General features: G+C 35.4%; 3 long non-coding RNA genes across 6 annotated transcripts in view; 1 reads left to right on the top strand and 2 right to left on the bottom strand.

The window, feature by feature from the left end:
• Nucleotides 1-2675, bottom strand: part of LOC144300358 (uncharacterized) — a 31556-nt gene extending 28881 nt beyond the window's left edge. The window contains exon 1 of the long non-coding RNA XR_013366932.1: nt 2178-2675. This is a non-coding gene — a long non-coding RNA (uncharacterized LOC144300358). The remainder of the gene's footprint in view (nt 1-2177) is intronic.
• Nucleotides 1-17920, bottom strand: part of LOC144300357 (uncharacterized) — a 216601-nt gene that overhangs the window by 73167 nt on the left and 125514 nt on the right. For all 4 annotated transcript variants that reach the window (XR_013366931.1, XR_013366928.1, XR_013366929.1 and 1 more), the window contains one exon: nt 5242-5546. This is a non-coding gene — a long non-coding RNA (uncharacterized LOC144300357). The remainder of the gene's footprint in view (nt 1-5241; nt 5547-17920) is intronic.
• On the top strand, nt 2838-6337 carry LOC144300359 (uncharacterized). The gene is made up of 3 exons (XR_013366933.1): nt 2838-3028; nt 4206-4340; nt 5221-6337. It is a non-coding gene; the product is annotated as an uncharacterized LOC144300359 (long non-coding RNA).

Below are 17920 nucleotides of genomic sequence, written 5' to 3'. Positions count from 1 at the left end.
CAAGAAAAAATATATATATATAGTTATGATAGCCCTTGTTTCTGAAACCGGTCACAAGGTCATAATAAGTCAACTTTGCTTTACTAAATTCCATTTTCTTTTGCCCTTATCCAGCACCTAAACCAGTCATTGGAAGACAGTTCTCCATGGATCTCTCAAGTTTCTGCCTATCTTGCAAGCAGGAATGTCATTTCAAGGATAGAAGCATAGGGAGGAGTAAATTTATTTATTCTCCCGTATGATAAAGACAATGCATCCCAGTGGGGCAAAGGTCGGCCAGGCTTACTACGCATTATAAAGGATTGGGTTTCTGAGGCTCAGAGTCCTTCTCTATGATTCCACCCACTGTATGTATACACATCACCTGGTCATTTTGCATCTTCATGTGGGAATTGATGCTTGAGGACTAGCACAAATGCTGACCCTCACCTATTACTATTGTGGTGACTAATAGTCTTTTTGCATGACCCGACAGTCTGTCTCCTGCCAGCATCCAAACTGTAACAGGCTAACTTGTCTGGCAATAAAGTCTCAGCTTCTGCCTAACTCTTGACATTTATGATTCTATATGTGGTGACCCAAACTTTTATTCTTGAAGGGCCTGAGCCATGTGTGGTCCTACTTTTGGGGGTAGCTATAGTTAGTCTTCCACTAAATTTTATCACTGGATATGGAAGTATTAAAAGGCATTCCAAAAAAAAAAAAAAAAAAGAAAGAAAAAATTCAAGGTTCCCAACATATTCCTCCCTGTCTCCATTAAGAAGGAACACCCTATTTCTCCTTGGTAAACAAGATCAATCACATCTCTTTATTAACACCTTTATACATTTCTTGGTTCAAAGTTTTCTGCTTATAAGGCTCTTTATTTATTTATTTTTTTTTTAAATTTATTCATGATAGGCAGACAGTGAGAGAGAGAGAGAGGCAGAGACACAGGCAGAGGGAGAAGCAGGCTCCATGCACCGGGAGCCGGACCTGGGACTCGATCCCGGGTCTCCAGGATCGCGCCCTGGGCCAAAGGCAGGCGCTAAACTGCTGCGCCACCCAGGGATCCCCTATAAGGCTCTTTTTATGACTAGCCTTCTAATTTTCTTGAGATACCTGTTCAAATATCTCCTTATCAGAAATATGTCTTCCTCAGCTACCCTATAGGAACCCAAAGTGGCCAAGTAATAGTTTCAACTTCCAATTCAATGGAAGCTATTGAATCCCATGGTAGAGGCATTGTTCCTTTGATGATTAAGGCCCCTAAGCCAGCAAAGCATCAGATAGGAAACAAAATTTTATAAGTGATCACTAAGGGTAACATTTGGAGGAGCTAAACCTACTTACACCACTTGGTTCTAGGACCCAGTTTAAAGAAAAAAATCACCAGCCATTGGTTGTAGCTCAGGGCATATATAACATCATGTAGGACATCACCTCAGCTTCATAAAAGGCTTTGATCTAGCCAGCACCGTAATTAAGCCTTTCACAGATCATTTTACCTTTCTAGTCTTTAGTAGATTATTCCACCATTTTATTAGGCCAACTGTTTTTGGATGATGTAATACATGGAGACAATAATGAATCCATAGGTATAAGCCTAGTCGTCATTCCTTTGCTGTTCTTTAGTCAGTAGGAATACTATGTGGAAAAGCAAAGTGGTGAACAAAACATTAGATGATGGTAATGGTAAAAGTTTGTGTGTGGGAAAGACAAATTCATATCTAAAGTAAATATCTATGACCACTGGGGAGTAGTATCATATTGAAGGCTCAGTATTGTTCTCTGCTATTGGCAGGCCGATCACTCAACAGTAGTGGCAGTAAGATTAGGCTTGGCAAGAGAAAGTCTAGTCTACACTGTTGAGCCCTTGTATAGCCTACATCCCTGACCTGTAACCATTTTTCACAGACAATTATTGAGCAAGCCCAGGGTTGGCTGGAGAGAAGAGCTAAATGATACCTATAAAGTTGCTCTACTCATCCATCTGGTTATTCACAGTCTTCTATGCAGTAGATCCCTATGAGCATGAGACACAAAAATCCACACTGTGGCCATTCTGAAGTGGATAATCTTCACATACCTCTTCCCCAGATTTTCTAGTTAATAGTTCTTCAATTGTATGCCTTTGAAGACCCTGATTATTTGGCCAAAACTTCAGCTACTAGGAATGATATAGTATGTATCTATACCTCAGGCCATCTTTTCTTCTAGGTGAAGGGAAACACAGATGAATGTCTGAACTTCTTCTAGGAGAATTTTCTTTACCCACTGTCCTTCAGGGTCATCTCTGAGTGGGACTAGAATAGCATTATTCATGCCTATGATGTCATAGGGTTTGAAGAAAAAGTGGCAATGCCACAATACAAAGTATCACCTGGGTACGACTCACATGTTCAAGCAACTTAACTTATACCTTAGCTTCTGCTGAAGTTCAATGTCATTGGTGACATATTACAGCTGTGTAGGCCTGAATTTATAGCTCAATAATTAGATAATATTCATTTCACAATTAGATAGTATCCAGGTGTTCCAAAACTCTGTTGCCCTTCATTACATTCTCCTGAGGATCATTACCTGCATCCCTACCTATCATAGCTACTTCAAGTACCATTGGATCTATTATCTTATAAGGCCCAGGTGGTAGATGCATGTATTTGCCACACTGGCTTGCAGAGCCTTCTTTTGCTTTGGGTATAAATCAAAGCTGGGAGCTTTACTGGTTACAAGAAATAGATTGGTGCAAAATTTTCCAACATATTCCAATGTACTATATGTTAACCTAGAATCCAATGATTCTACATTATGTCACAATCAGAATGGAAATATGAATTCTTAATTCCAAGACTTTTTCTAACCTCTGGTATGGTACCAATAGTGTATATTCTCATCAGAACAACCTAGATAAATCTCTGGCTGCAGAAAGCACTACTGCTTTACCTCCTATGAGAGCACCAAAAGAGCTTGAAATCTTGTTGTCGATCTTTTGAGAAATTACAGAATATTGCTAAAGTTTCAAGCAGAATACACACAGAGTAAAATGGTATAGTTTACTTCCTGTTTCTCTCTGAGGCACTCTAAGGTTAATTTGTATTGAAGCACCCTACAACTGAGTCATTTGTTTCCTGCTCTTAAATTAGAAATGACAAGAAGTCTTAATGCAGAAACCATTTTGAGATAATTATGTCTTGATTATAAGTATTTAAGTTTTCATATGCATGTAGGATTCATCAGAGATTCCAATAAATACTTCAATGCCTGAAGTCTATTATTCTGGATCTAATATGATTCTGGGATAACTGGTTCAAGATGGCAGCATTAATGAGCCAATTGTGTAACACCAGGGCACTATAACTTTTCTTTCATTGTGCAAATTCATTTGAATTCTCACATATAATGTCCTTATCTTGGAAATTCAGACTTAATGTCCTTCCTCAAGAAAGCTGAAGACTGTCAGTACTCCATGGTCTTAGGTTGTTAAATAAATCATTGAATCCATTCCTTAGCACTTCCCTTTGACTCAAAAAAGAGAATAGGTCATCTTCATTTATCACTAAATAAGTAACCAAAAACAATATGTCCCATAATTAGACCAGTGATGTGGAATGAGGCATTGGCGATGTCCGGGTGGTTTCCAAAAAAAATGTCAACAATCAGAAGAAGCTTTCTGAGAAGTGACACTGAAATATGACATCTTCTTTTGTATATCAGAGAATTGAGGTCTTTTTTTTTTTTTTAAGGATATCTACAGGCAGTGGTTATTTTCATCCCAACCTATTACCTACTGATTACGTAGTAATGAATACTGATCAGCTTAGTAAGCAGAGAAAGAATTTTCTAAATTAAATCACTCTGACTAGCTGAATCATATTTTGGGTGGGACATCAATCACAATTTGACCTTCTCCAACAGTGCTGTTTATAGACTATAGCCAACTCTCAAATAAGCATATAAAATAACTCATTCTTAAATTGTCTCATATCAGTGAAGTATGAGCAATGTGTTTCTGCAGAGAGGGTAAATTTTAAAGAACTAATGATGGATTATTGAGTTATAGTATCTATCTTTACAAATGAGAAAGATAACTCACAAAGGTCTTTGCCATTAAGATAAATGCTATAATAATTCATTTCATATAGATTATTGAACCTAATATTCCATTGCATTCTTCATTCTTTAAAATTAATTTCCATTGAAAAATTTTCCATTTATGCACCAAGACAACAACCACTGTACATAAGAGGAAAGCATGCTAATGAAGCAAATCTGAACTGAGAAGAAAAATACTCTGAAGCTACTCCTAATGCTTTGCCCTCCGATGTATGAAACTGGCATGACTTAAATTAACAAAAGAGGTCAGTCATTGTGGAGGAGATGTCCTTGCCCCTACAAAATTGAAAGTAATGAAATTATATTTTAAGCACCTATTTTACTCATGAATTTCTATAGGTTTATTTCAAATAGATTGAGTGGCCTAAAACATAAAGCTTATCCTTTGGCAACTACATTAATAAAAGCATAAAGAGGAAGAAATTTCTGAGTGGCTTCCTCAACCAACATTGTATACAATAAGATTTTGAAATCAGAATTATTTCGTAATGTATTTTAAAGTAGTTATTACTAAATAAACATTAATTCAAAAGAAGTTATCTCCCAAACAGTGCACTCAGTTCAGATTTCAATAAGGGTCTTATATTCATTATTATCCCCTTTTTTGTGTGAATCCAATATCTAAGAGAGAAAATCATCATTTTTAGTGTTTAAGTTTTTAAGATAAAAAGATAAATCTTAGAACAATATCCAAAGATTGCATTCAATTATTTATAATATGAGACCACCATATCTTAAGAAAATCTCATCAAAGCTCCTTAAGACCTTAAGAGTATTTAGTAACTCAACCCTCCTGGGGAGAGCACCTAAAATATAGCTTTCTCATACTCAGACATAAGCTCTATTCTATAAAATATAACATTATAGCAAGTTTCCAAATGTGGCAGAAACTGAAATAGGCCCCCAAATTTATGTTTAATCAGAAATTGTATTATAGTAGGAAGCCAATTTAAGTATTACCTAAATGTAACAGCTAGTTTTTTTTTATATATATATATATTAGATATTTATTAGAAGATGCTATTTTTGGAACATAAGTCAACTACTTTCTGTTTAATGACATTTGACTTCACCCCCTCATCACTCTTGCATTTTTCCTATATTTGTCCACTTGATATTTTGTAGGATGTTCATATCATCACTCACTGTTTCCATTGGTCTGAAATTTGGGTGAGGCTTGGCTGCAGAGCTTTGGCTCAGGACCCTCGTGAGTTATTTCAGAAGGAAGATCTTGAAAGCATCTTCATCACTTGTCTGGCACCTGAATTGGGAAGCCTTGAACAGCTGGGACTCCTTGGATATATCCTTATCTTTATGTAGTTTCTCCATGTGGTCACTCCACTATGGCACCTTTAGGATAGCCGAGCTTCTTACATGCCAATTCAGGGCTCCCACAGGATAGGTCTCCAGAGAAAGCAGATGGAAGCCAAAATATACTCCCAAAATGCTCACTTTGAAAACAAGAAATAGTATAACTTGGTTAAATAGAAAGATTCCTGGATTACATTACCATACTTTTAAATGCTTTTAAAATATTTCTAAAATGTATTGGTAAACTTAACTTTTGCACCTTTTTAAGTTCATCTTCATAACATAATAGATAATTAAGGTCTCTGTGACCTCTAAAGAATATGATTACATACATCAGTTCTTGCTAAAAATAATTGTAGATGAAGATAAAGAGTTAAAGACTGAACCAAATGCATACTCCACAACAAATGTTTAATATCTTTTAAAAATAATTTCACCATCTGAACTTATTTTTTCTTCTACTTGCCTACTTCCAAAAATAAAGTAGCTGTCCAAAAAATGCATTAGACTGAGAAGTTGGTGAAGGGATTCTAATTGCATTTGAACAATCATTCTGTGAAAGCCACAGCACCTGTGTTGTTACATTATTTCACTTAATCTTCAGGAGAACATTTAGTGATAGGAATCATTTTTACAAGTTTACAAAAAGGAAAAGGAAGGTTTAGAAAGTTTAGTTAACTTGCCTAGGTCCACAGGCAATAAATGAAAGTAGTTCTCTTTCCTGACTTGTTATTTCTAGTACATAAGGTTGCTTCAAATTCTAGTTACCTGGATCCTAGGTATTGGAAAGTTTTCAACAATATGAAAATATTATTTGCAACTGAACCTTGTAAGTTGTTTCAATAATCACATTTATTCTTTAAACATCACTTATTGAGTGGCTTCTACTAACTGTGTATCAGGTACCATGCTAGGCACAATTAACACAACAGTGGACAATAATCTCTGCTCTCATGAAATTTAAATTTAGATTGAGTGAAAAACAGAAAAGTAGAAAGACAAAATACTCACATACTATAATAACTGCTGTCAAGCAAACAAACAAAAAGACAAAATATAGACTAACAATGGAAGAGCCACATTTTACAAGGTGGTCAGGAATTAGCCAGGGGGTTGAGGTCCCAAATGTGCTGGAACACTAGCAACACAGGTTGATGGGAAAGGTAAGGGACAGAGTTGAGACTCAATTAGTCAAAAAAAAAAAAAAAAAAAAAAAAAAACAGATGGGCAACCTGCTTGATAGCCATACTACTGAGAAGGGAAATCAGTTGAGATGCATCTTTATGCTTGGAATTTAAAAATCCAGAAAAATTGTCTTAAGGGAAAATGAGAGGGATGAAGATCTAAAATCCCCAAACAGACATGATCTAAAATCGCCAAAACAGACTAAACAGTCATTAACATGGGTTATTGTCAAGGTAGAACTTTAGCCCTAAAGGTAAGATAAGGGTCAAGTGAGGCAACCATGCAGAAACTATACAGGTTGGATCCAAGGTGGGCGGGGCGGGGGGGGGGCGGTCAAAGAAGGATGGGATACATAGTTAATGGGCACAATACTCTAGGACTGTCCGTGAGTGAAATGGCCTTAGGAGAGGGAGGGCCTTTCAGAACCCAATAAATAAGATCAAGTTGGCACATCTGTAATTGTAATAAACCTTTTTAGGACGTAGCTGAGGCCATTGATGTCACCAGACTCCACTCTCAGAGTTAGATTTGATTAGTCCAGAGTGAGTGGGGCCCCACAAGGAGCAATTTCTCAAAAAACTTGTTACTTTGAGTTAATAATAGATTAATAGTTATAAGAAATAGGATCCCGTGTCCATTTTACTTAGCTTTTCTCAGTAATATCTTGCAAAACAAAAGCACAATATTATGACAGGGTATTAAGGTCAAGATCTAGAACATTTCCATCATCTCAAGATACAAAATTTTCCCATGATGTCACCCTCTATAGGCACGCCTACTTCTCTTTCACTTTCACCTCATGTACTCATAATCTTTTTTTTTATTTCAAAATATTATAAAAAAGAATCATAAGTATGTCACTCTTTGGGGTTTGCTTTTGTTCACTCAGCATAATTCTCCAGCGATTCTTTGAAGTTATAGCATGTATCAAAAATATGCTCCTTTTTTATTGCTTCGTAGTATTCCATGGCATTGATGTACCACAGTTTACTTAACCATTCATCCATGAAAGAACATCTGAGTTTTTCCTGATCTGGGGTATTATGAATAGAGCTGCTATCACCATTTATGTAAAGCTGTTCTATGATCTTGGGATAAATGCTTAGGAGTATAATTGCTGGGTCATATGGTAGCTACATGTTTAGTTTTTTAAGAAACTGCCAAACTACCTTCCACAGTGACTATACCATTTTGCATCCCCCCCATTAGTGTATATAGTGACCAAGTTCCCCTAATCTCTTCAGCATTTGGTGGGTTGGAAGCCAATACCCACCTGTGACATTTGGATGCCACAGGTCCATTCCAGGTGAGGGTTCCTTAACACTAATAAATCTATTTTCATTTATCATCATTGAAATCTGGATATGCAGATTTGTTATGCAGTCATGTTAATTATACTGTTTTAGAATATTCTAATAAAATTAGAATAACAAATAAGCCAAATATGGTTTTTAATTTACTATTAGCAATCTGTCATTCTTTCATCATCTTGCCATTCTGTAGAAATGAATAGTTAGAAAAATATGTTAAATCTGTCATTTTCTCTACCTTATGCATTCTTACGGGGCCTAAAGCAACAAACTTCTTAAGTATATGACACACATCAGAATGTCATGTCTAAAATTCAGCACAAAGATTTTAAGGTCACGAAGGGTAGAAACTAGAAAAAAAAAAAAAAGATTGTCATTTAAAAACTGCTAAATTCCTGTCTCATAAAGTAAAATACTTTTATTTTCCTTTGAGAAACACTTTCTTCATCCTGAGGAAACCACCTAATAGGCTCCTAAGTCACTCAAAGTAAAAAGCAAGTATCTGCCCATTTTTCCTGGGGAACAAGTAAAACAACCAATAATCTGAAAGCAGATGTTTCACAGAGTGGATCTAAGTGTTCTGTTTGTCAACATGAATTGTACTGAGTGGACGTCCTAAGCCCTGAACCTGAAGTGTTCGTTGCTTTTTAGTGGGGGGCAGTGAGAATGTTTCTGAGTGGATTGAGTGAAGAAAAGAAATTCTTTTTTCTCTGGGCCTCAGGATACTTGAGTTATTGCCAGGGTGAGAGAGGGAAGTGGGGACTGGGAAGTGTGCGGATTTCTGCACTGGTCACTGAGGTCTGAAGGCTGTGGCAGGCTGTGTTTGGAAATGCTTAGCCTTGTAAGTGAACGTAAGGCTAACAGAAAATTTTCCAAAGTTAGCTTATGGCCACAACTTCTTAATGGAGAATTAAGGGGAGATCCTGTTTCAAGACTGTGAGAATAGTAAAGAGAAAGGGAACTGTCATAACAGCCCAATGAAGAAGTCAAGCAGATTATTGCAGGAAAATTGCAGTCAAGCAGGAAATTTGCTTTTCAGTACATGAAATGCAGAGTGTGGGGAGCCTCCCAGATATAACTAAAGGGTACAATGAGGAGAGCCTAACCCCTGGGGCCTAGGACTCCTCTGGTTCCACTCTGAAGTGATCTGCGTTTTTAACAAGCTCTCTGGGATGATTTTAGTGCAAACAGCATTGGAACCTCATTTCACTGGAAGTCAAAAAGCAGTGGTTCTCATGCTTCAGGGTGCTAAGAAGCTCCTGAAGCTTGCTAAAAAGGCAAATCCCAGGGTTCCAGTCCAGAGGGTCTGATTTATTATGTCTCCCATCTTAAAAAGCTTTCAGATAATGTTGATGCAGGCAATCCAAGACAACACTTGAAGAAACATTACCTGAAAAGTTAAAGCGCTTTTATCAGGTATTAATGAGAGAGCTGCAAAAAAAAAAAAAAAAAAAAAGGCATTTGTACATAAAGTAAGACAATACATTTTAGTTCTTTGATTTACATTTTTGGCTAAGAGCTATTAGAGCAATGAGGACCCACAGTCTCATTTTGGAATAATTGCTTTTAGTGTGGGCTCTAGAAGCAATTATCTGAACAAATTCTTCTTAAATATCAACAAAATATGTTGTTCTATATTTTTAAAATCAACAATTTTATTTATTAAAAAATGTGTGTTGAATGTCTACTATGCATGAAAAATAAAGAATTATATAAAACAAAAATTTATTAAAAAATGTGTGTTGAATGTCTACTATGCATGAAAAATAAAGAATTATATAAAACAAAAAGTTAATTTACATGAATGAACTTGTTTCAGCTACTTCACAATCTATGGGTTTTTAGGATGAATGAACATAGTTATTGGATATTTTTATATATGAAAAATGTTTGTCTGATTCCATGGGGCTCAGAAAGAAATATTTTCTTAAATAATGATTATGCACATAATTCCTTCTCTTGTCTATTGCAACTGAATTTTAAGTTCTTTATTTATACATTTCTATAATTCTTTCCTCCTATTTGTTATTTTATTGACTGCCTAATTACTTTCAGATATTATAATTTGTAGATGTTTATACTGGATTTTTAAATTCAATAACATTGCATAATGTTAAAAAATTATGCAGTTTATTTTCATATTTATTTACTTAGCTAAGCTAAATTATTTTCAATGAGGAAAAAAAGCATACTTGTTAGATTGGGATATTTGATTCTCTGCTAGAATATATGAATCTTCCGAGTACTAAGAGCTAGTTTTTAAAAATTTAATCTCAAAATGTCAACACATAGGGAAAATTTCAGATGACTTTGAGTCCATTTCTTATTATAGCAGTAAAAGTATTTTGAGGAACAATTAGCTTTTCATCTTAGAGTTCACAATTACAATCAATATTATAAAAAATATTTCTGAAATATGCCTCTCTGTTTTGACTTCAAGTAAGATGTTCATTTATGAGCTTTTATAGGATTTGGTAAGTTCTCAGCTGCTAATACTAGACTAACATTTAAAAGGAACATTTAAACGTTTTTATATAAGTAGTTCACAAAATTGCTTAATATATGCTCTAAGGATTTATTTAACTTTAATTAATTGCTTTATAAATTGTAAAATTCTGTCTAAATCATGATAGTAATTACTGATCAGATTATAGGAGTCCTGTTGAACTGCAAGGGAAAGGGGACATATTAAGGCTAAAATCTGGTATCTGAACAGTCATGGTGGAACTAAATAAAAAGACAAGGTAGGTCATTCAAACTGTTGCTGAAAGAGAGAAAAGGTATGGAAGAGCATAATTAGTGGAAAGTAGAGTTTAGGGTGTGAGAAGTAACCTGTTAGCAAAACAGTTAAGAGTCACATTGATACAAATCTGTAGGAAGTTTTTCTTTTTTTTTTTTTTTTTTAATTTATTTTTTATTGGTGTTCAATTGTAGGAAGTTTTTCCAAGAATCATTTGTCTTTTCAAATATCTTCACCTTCAAAATTAATGGAGAATTAAGGGGAATTTCAAAATGTTCCATTATCAAAAGTGTTATCAGAAATTCTTAGCTTTCCTTTTGGAGTTCTCTAAATTTTGTGTTTGGTTTGGGTTCAATAGACTCAATGGAATATAAGAAGAAACAGGTACATGTTATTTATAAGCAACAGTTTGTTATTATTTCATCTCTTTATTATATTAAAAGCCTGACAGTGAGACTTTACATTCAGTGCCTGGGGCATCATAGTTTCTAAAAGTTTAGTAGAAACCTAACAGTTTTATAAAATTCTAAATATAAGTCAGAGCATTAACTGTGTAAGAGTGTTGTGTTTGGTGTTTTGTGGCATTTCTCTTGAATGTTCTTGCTGGATTCTAGTTTCACTCAGGCAGTAAAAACTATTGTGAAGAGTCAAAACGTAGAAATAAAATTGTTGATAAAACCCATACCACATGGGTTGAAAATATGAAACTATGGACCATCCAAGTAGTAAAAAATCCATGATCAAAAAATTTAGAAATTCTTCTTCAAAGTCTCAAAGTCAATTATGATTGAAGTCAATATGACTAGGATCTTTGTATCTATCTCTATCCTATTTTACTGAAAACACTATAGATTCATCCTCAAAAAAATAAATTATGGAATGAATAAACAAAATGCAAATTTCTGCCTTTTGGGTATAGATCAGTCGCACAAGTCCCATTTTTGTTCCTACCTGAAAACAGTGGCATCACCAGCCATCTCTTTTTTAAACCGCATATAACACTTCCACTCTAACATTCCATGCCTAACTCTTCTGGTTCCTCTCCATTTCACTGCCTTCATCATGAGGTAGACACCACTAGTGCTAGGGCTAAGTGCTAGGGCTAAGTGCTAGGGCTAAGTGCTAAGTCTAAGTGCTAGGAACAGATTCACCATCTATTCTCCTCTTCTTTTCTAACACTGATTTTATATGGGAGGTACATGTGCTAGGTTCAAAGTGCCTACTCTCTGTCTTCCATGTGACTAGGGGTGAACATCTTTGTCTGTTCTGGCCAATGAGTTATTAAGCTGAAGTCAACTGAGTGAGTCTTACAAACACTGTTGTTTTGATCAAAGTGCTAAAACCACATCTTGCCTTTCATTCTCCCCCTTATCTTCTTACCTGGGACTTGGATGCAGTGCCTAAATGTAGAATGGCCATCTTTTGAACAAAAGGACCAAAGCCTTGTGCAAAGGATTTCAGAGCAAGAAGCATATGGAACCCAGAAACTCGATGACTGTCTTAAACAGCTGCAAGAGTTCTGGACTGCCTACCTATGGACTTCTTGCCACATCAGAAAAATAAAACTGCTATTGGCTTAAAAACTATAACAGGTTTCTTTTATGTTGAATCAAATGTAACACTAATCAATACAAACAGGAAATAGCAACTCCTCTCCTCACATTAACATATGTATAAATATTTACACTAAAATTACTTTTTAATCTTACATCAATAAGTCTTTTAAAACAAAGGAAGAAATACACATAGAGCAAAATAATTAAATATACACAAATTGTTCAAGGATTTTGTTTTGTTGATTTTTGTTGTTTGTTGGTTTTTATTTTTTGATTTTTTTCTTCTTGGCCAAACAATGTTTAATATTACATGTAATGAAAACAAAATCCTACTTACGGTGCTTTTTAAAAAATAGTTGCTAATACTTTGACACTTTTCTCCAAAGTTAGAGTCTACGTGCCTAGGAGTAGACTTGCTTGTAACCAACAGAATTCAGCAGTATTGACTCTGTGTGATTTCCCAAGCTAGTTCAGCAAGGGCTATGCCGCCTCAACCTTATTTGTTTGAAGGGTTGTATTTAGATCTCTGAGCCACTCTTTAAGAAATCCAGCTGTTCTAAGGACATCCTTCTTTAAAGATGCCAGTAGAGAGGTGCTCTTACAGAGTTCTAATCTTCAAATTCTTCTGGTTCCTAAACCAACCACAGGAATGAGCAGGACTTAGCCTCGTCGATTGAGTCTTTCCTGCCCTTTGAGTCTTTTCAGCAGAGATCAGATATCATGGAACAGAGACATGTTCATCATGGAAGCTATACTCATATAGACCTGTTCAAAGTATTGACCTATAGAATTTGTTAGCAAAACAAAATAGTTGCTTTACACTGTTAAGTTTTGGGGTGATTTGTTTTGTGGAAATAGTGGCTACAATACTGGAGAAAGCTTCCCCACACACACACACACAGATTCAGATATATGTGAGAAGAGAAGTTTTTCAGAATGAATACACATGGTAATAACAGAAATGGTATCCAAGAGAATTGCAATAATAATGCAAACAATATTTTACATTTATATTGTGCCTTTGAGTCCATAGCATTCAAGACCCATTACAAACTTTATTCCCTAACAGCAAAATACATAGAAACCCTGTTGTGTGTCTTGGAAATTCACATGGAAGAAAGTGAGTTCGAATAATCAGAAACAAAAATCTAAAATCATCAGATAGCACTGAACTTTCAAAATGCATTCAAACTTTTAGTTTGGCAAATAATACCCTTTGCCAGGACACCTGATGCTTGTACTCCTCTTACCTCCTCCCATTATAAAAACAGCAGCAGCATTTTCATCATGATCACCTTTATCTCAATTCTTCAACTCAAATACTAAAAATTCAGATGGTGAAATGCCATAATTTCTATATTACATAATACATTTCTTTCATATTCCATATTTAATGATGTTTCATTTCACCTTTTCCCTTTTTGTATTGTAAACTTAGCAAAGGCAGAGCAAATGTTAGGAAAACTTGATCTATCTCTATGATTCCTACACTTAGCTAGACTAGAAGCATCCCATTTTGAAATTATAATTTTATTGTTTGAATTTTATTGTTTCATTCTTCCTATTGAGAGGTTAAAGCATCCTGTCTAAAAATCTTATTCTCTGAAAGATTTTCCTTTGCTTTTTATTTTTATAACAACAACAGCATTTCTACAAGATGCTTGCAAATGACTTTGTGTATTTTGGTCTATAATTATTTTTCTCTTCTTCATAGTCTGTCCAAAGAGGCATGCAGATATAGATGGGGTGATGAAAACAAAATGTCATGGAAACCAGACTCACTGACAGTCAGCCAAGAGTTTCCCTTAATACTTCTCTTGAAACAAAGTTGAAAATTATGAACTTTTTCTCAAGTCCTGACATTGTCTCCCTCAAAAGAATTCAACTTAGGTCTTTCCAAGGGTTTTGTTTACTGTCATAGACAGACAGCTTATATCCTTCCTGAGGCCTAAATTGCTCAGATTACTGTCAAAAATCACTCAATCCAGTACTTTGTTTGGATATACCTGTCCTAAAATTGTGATACTGATCTCCACAAGCTTTGTACTGAAAATGGAAATGGGATTCTCTTTGCGCTCTTTAAAAAGGTACAAATTTCTAAAATCTGAATATAGATTTTAAAGTTATTAAATGATAGTAAAAAATTTACAAGAATCTGGCAAACTTATTTATGTTAGCTACCATACAGGTATTATAGGGTTTTGTGGGTTTTGTTTTCAGTTTCCACCATAGTAGTTTATAGATTTGTAAAGGGACACAAATAGTGTCAGTCTCAATGTGTTAGATCACCATTTGAGGTTTCAGATTTCCTTATCAATGGTACAATTTTAAACTTGTATGTTTATTTCTTAATGTATTTTAATAACTGCTTAGTCACTACCTATTTTGTACGGTCTTACATGTTCTGACTCTAATACCTTTAAAGGGCTTTGCCTTCTCCATATATCAGTGAGAACTTTTAAATATTTCCTCAAAGAGAATTAAAATTTCACAAACATAATTTATATGGAACTGATTCTTTTTGAGTTAAATGGGATTTTTTTATTCCATGGTTTGTATCTAAAGTGATTTCCAAAGTATCAAATGTCTTGTGCTTTGCACTGTTGTTGTTGGCTCCCTATTAAGTTCATCTGTTGGCATGACTAAAATTCAGAAAACATAACAAAGTATATTGTTATATTTCATGAGTTGATATTTTCCAAAAGTAAGTGCTAAGTAATTAGGGAGTGGACAAACATTTGGAAGATTATTCAATTTTCTAACAGATTTGTTTTAACAGTTGTGGTAGTCAGGACTCTTGAGATCTGGGTGCTGTGTAATGGAAACATGTGTTTATTAAGTTTCTGTTGAGTGTCTTCCAGCGCTTCATAAGGAAAGGTGTGCTGCTTTAATTGAGACAGCGCCTAAAACAACACGATAACATTTTCTTACAATAAATGCCCTGAGTGCCAAATATAATTAAAGAATTTCCAGATTCTGCCAAGAAAATCTAATCAAAAACCTAACACTAACAAGTCCATGCATTATTAGAAAATTAAAATGGTTACTGAAGCCTGGATTTGTAAACTTTTTCAGGTATTCTACTCAAGTCCTTAATTCACTCACCCCCACTCACCAGGATCCCACATTTTTATTCATGCAACTTGTCCCTATATAGTGTAAGATTAGTTGCATTGAATTATGTCTATACATATACACTGTCTGTTCGTTCCAGTAAGATGTGAAGTTATCAAGGGCAGGGATATTTTTTTTTTTTTATCCCTGTAACTCATCAACTAACAGAGTGTGAAAAAAAGACTGTAACTCACCAACTAACAGAGTGTGAAAAAAAGAGAGCACAAATAATTTGGAAATGGAATGGAGTGGGGTGAAGTGTATTAAAGTCTGACACTGAGAGGTATGATAAAGTAGTTTGTATGGAAGTTTACTATTGTCATGACCACCGATGTCCCCAAAACACATGCTAGAAAGAGTTTCTTAATGCTTTGCTTCATCAAAAATGACAAAAATAGCTAAATTGAAAGATAATTGAAAACACAATTGTTTCCGGCACATTTTGTATTGTTGGGACATTTGAATTTTGCAAATGTAATCAGCAATATGAAAAGGACAACACTGACTACTTTCCAGAGTAGCAGTACTTGCTTCCACACTGCTATTCAGGGATTTCTTCTTTAAAAAGATGTATTGTGGGTCAGCTTGATAATCAGAGTGAAAATAATATATACATGGGGCTAATCAGACTAATAAATGTGCTTCTTTAGTAAACTAAGTTAGACATCTGCAATTGTTCCAGTAAATGCCTAGCCAGGGAGATTATGTCAATGCACATTTCAGAGCTTGAAAGCATAATTCCAAATACAAATGCTGGCCATGACATATAGTCAATGGGATCTTACCAGAGGGTCAGCAGAACTTAGAAAATATAGGTTTCAGGTGAACTCAGACTTATGTGTCTCACTCAGACTGAAGAAAGAGGTGCAAGTACTTTGCTGACACATTCAAGTATGTGGCTGAAATTTTACCAGTTATTATGCTATTTAGTTCATTCCAATAAAATGAAGTCTAGGCAATGTGACAACAGTTCATGTTACCTAATATTAATTTTCAACAAGAGAAAAGTTAATGTATGAGTGTTTCCAGGCCTCCTCCTTATTCAACTAGCAAAAAAAAAAAAAAAAAAAAAAAGAAAAGAAAGAAAGAAAAGATTTCTGGAATGATCGATTTGATCACGTTTGCTCTCCACCCCTTTTCTCCTGAGATCAACCCTCTCTGGCTTTGACTGCAAAACTGGATTGAAGCAAGGAGGAGCAGAAGGAGACTAGGTTTAAGAGTTTGGGGTGGGGAGATTTTCTCAGAGAATGTGGGATGTGAGGCATGGCAGCTTTTGTACACAAGGGAAATAAGGAGGAAAGAATGGTTTTTCTTTTTCAGTGTTACTACCATCTGCTTGCTCTTCCCCATCCTGGTCTTTCGCAGTTTTTCAAAATCAAGTAAAGAACTGAAAGTTTAGAGCACTGCGAAGCCCACCTTTCAAGGATTACGTGGCATAACAATCAAGCCCAGAGGGTTTACAATATCCAGGATTCAGCAACATTCCACAGGATACAGCAGATGCCGCCAGACTTCTGAAGAGGCAGCGTTACATAATGGAAAGAAATCCATGATATAGGGTCAAATAACTTAAGTTTGATACCTGGCTCTCCCACATACTATTAAATAATATTGAGCATGTTGTTCTCCTCCTCTGGTAATAATACTGACGAGGCAGGACTGTATACGTGGTACGTACCCAGGTGGTTGCTGTAAATACATGTTCACTCTAATCACCAAGTATTAATTATTGATAAAAATACTCATACTATTTTCTCACTGAATCTTTTGTCAAATACTGAAAATAATTTGTTCTTCAGGAGTATACTTAATACTCTACTATTAAGCATTTGCTGCTTATAAAGCCCTTTCCACAATTTTTTTTTCTGTAACCCCTCCCACAGCCCTGTTAGGTATGCTGCTGCTGTATTAATAGCCCAACATATGGACAAACTGAGGCTCAAATAAGTAAAGGGGTTTGTACAAAGCCAGCCAGCAAGCAATAGAATTAAGGCCTGAATCCAGATCATCTGGACCTAATCTCTATGCTATTTCAGCTGTAACTCCATTGCTGCAATAAGGCTCCATCATGTAAAATGCTATAAAGATAGACCTAAGTTCTTGAGAAGAGGCCGATCCACAGCGTGGGAATTGACGCTGAAGATATTCATATCAACGAAGAGCCCCACTTCAAGAAACTGTTGACACAATCACTGTCATATTTCCTAAGTGGAAAGGTAGTAGTGTCACTCCACATGTACAAAAGAAATATGCAGCTTCACAAGACAGGAGTTTTTGCTTTAAGGAAGTGAGTATCAGTGACTTCATTACTACCTATATGCCTAACCCAAGCCCCTCTACCTCTTCTGATAAATCAGTTCATGCAGGAAGCTTTCCCTAATTCTTAGCTGCACCCCAGGCTGAGTTAGAGGACCCTCCCCTGGCTCCTCACAGCAATTTTTGGGCACACCTCCTTCATCGTTCCTACATGCACTGAAACTGAAGCCCAGGGATGGACTTTTTGTCTTCTTTACTGTAGTGTTCCTACAACCAGAAACTAGTCATTAAACAAACAAACAAAAAAGGAGTTCAATAAAAATACATACAATAAATGAATGGTGTCTTTGAGT

This window comes from Canis aureus, chromosome 28, assembly GCF_053574225.1.
Source record: "Canis aureus isolate CA01 chromosome 28, VMU_Caureus_v.1.0, whole genome shotgun sequence".
Taxonomy (NCBI): domain Eukaryota; kingdom Metazoa; phylum Chordata; class Mammalia; order Carnivora; family Canidae; genus Canis; species Canis aureus.
Note: the sequence above shows the minus strand (reverse complement) of the source record. Positions and strands in the feature narration are given on the sequence as shown.